Source organism: Spermophilus citellus (genome assembly GCF_964194105.1).
Source record: "Spermophilus citellus genome assembly, chromosome: 5".
Taxonomy (NCBI): Eukaryota; Metazoa; Chordata; class Mammalia; order Rodentia; family Sciuridae; genus Spermophilus; species Spermophilus citellus.
The window spans coordinates 114,744,447-114,746,373 of NC_138186.1; the positions used below are offsets into that span (position 1 = coordinate 114,744,447).

Genomic DNA, 1,927 nt, shown 5'->3' on the forward strand with positions numbered 1-1,927 from the left:
TGAGTGTCTGGTTTAATCCTGTGTTTAAATGCACCATTTAACTTCAATTTTTACCATTTCTAATCATGGCCCCTTTCTGCCCTTGGCCAAAGAAGCTATTCAGGACTCCACGCCAAATATCCTTGAAGCCAACACCATGAATTCATTCTTGTTTGTCCTCTACCTCAAATTCCTCATCTTTTGTAACCTGTTGTATAATATAATGCCCAAGTTGACCCAAAATTCTTTTTTTTAAACACAATTAAACTTTATTGATTTCTTACAATCAAATACTGCCAACTAGCATTACTTCCTCTTATGCATCATTAAAAACAAAGGATCATTCCTTAGTATTTTTAAGTGATACATTATATAACAAAAAAAGTTAGAACTTAAAATGCACCCTGATTAATTATGTAAACTGGTAATTTTTTTAAAAAGCATAACCAATAATTTGGTTCCTTTCTTCATAAAATGGAAATTTAAATATTTCTCCTCATAGTCTTGAGGTCAGCATTATGTTATTAGTGCAAAATGTGGGTATTATAGTTTCATCTAGACAGGTGTGTATCCTACACACCTTACTTAAACAAACAAAATGTGCATAACAAAATGCATATAGTCAATGCATGATAGAAAGCATGTTTCAAATACATGGCAGACCCTCAGGCCAACATATTATTTAGGTTTTACAATATCATTTATGGCATTATAGATTAATTATACATAACACACTTTTATACATTTTAACCCTGAAGAAAAATAATTGGTGCTTGAGAAAATTATTCTAGGTACCCATTTGGTTTGCATTGGGAGAAAGTGAACCTCCAAGAGTTTACTGTCTGCCAGGTGGGAACCATTAGTTCTAGTGGGTAGATCAGATATGCAATATATTTCACAGTGACTGTTTCCCACATCCTGGCAATGCTGCTCCTGCCAATCAGCCAGATGGTAAAGCACATCTGGAATTACCCTTGTATGTGGTTTTTCCTTTTTTTTATTTTTTCTTATTTTCTGGATTAATCGTGTTGCTGTATTTCTTCTGATCTCTCCAAAAGCCTTCTACTTCAATTATTCATAAGTCCTTTCAGAAAATCCTCAGACAGCTCCATAAGTGGAAGTTGTGGAGATGGAAAATCCAAGGGAGGAAGATTGGGTATTGGAATATCCTTGGCTTTCCCAGTATTTGCTGCAAATTTCTGCCAGGTTGAAAAAGCTGTAGCAGTGTCTGAATGTAGTGGCAAGCTCCATAATGCTGACTTTTCTATAAAAGCAGCATCCACATCCAGCTCCTTATCTACTGGACCTATTAGAAGTCTGGATTTTTCAGCCTTTAGTGCTTTATTTTCTTTCCTTAATCTTTCATTCTCAGCCACAAGGAACTCCACATGCCTTTTCAAATCTGCAATTTTGGTTGCCTGCTTCTCAATAACTGTTTTATCATCCTTTGGGGCTTTGCTTCCAATACATGGCTGTGTTGGCTCACTCTTTTGCTGAAGTAAAAATAGCAGTGTTTCTGGATTCCTGTCAAAGACTCCATGAATTTAAGATAGGTGTTTCTCTGTACAAGGGCTGTAGTTCTGAGAAAAAAAAACGGGACTATGACTCTCTGCATCCTCAACAGAGGGTTTGTGAGATGCCTGAAGATGGGTAGGTACATCCTTGTCTGTGTTCTGAGCTTTTGATCGTTCTTCACACTTTGCCCTTTTCCACCTCTCCTGGATGAGGAGGAGCTGTTTCATGTGGCTATCCCTTTTTAATTCCAGTGATAAATGAGCCTGCTCAGACTTGCTCAACTCCATAGCATCAGAAAGATATGCCACAGCCTTCTTGTGACATGAAATAGCCTCTTCGTATTTCCCTGCAGCTAATAAATGGTCTGCTCGTCTGCTCTGCTGATGAGCCAGGTTGAGAGGTGCTTCCATTACTTCCAAAGACCCCGGAGCGA

General features: G+C 37.8%; 1 pseudogene across 1 annotated transcript; it reads right to left on the minus strand.

The window, feature by feature from the left end:
• Positions 1 to 1,046: 1,046 nt before the first annotated feature.
• Positions 1,047 to 1,927, minus strand: LOC308648760 (nuclear receptor-binding factor 2-like; annotated as a pseudogene). The gene has a single exon. The product of its transcript is annotated as a nuclear receptor-binding factor 2-like (transcript).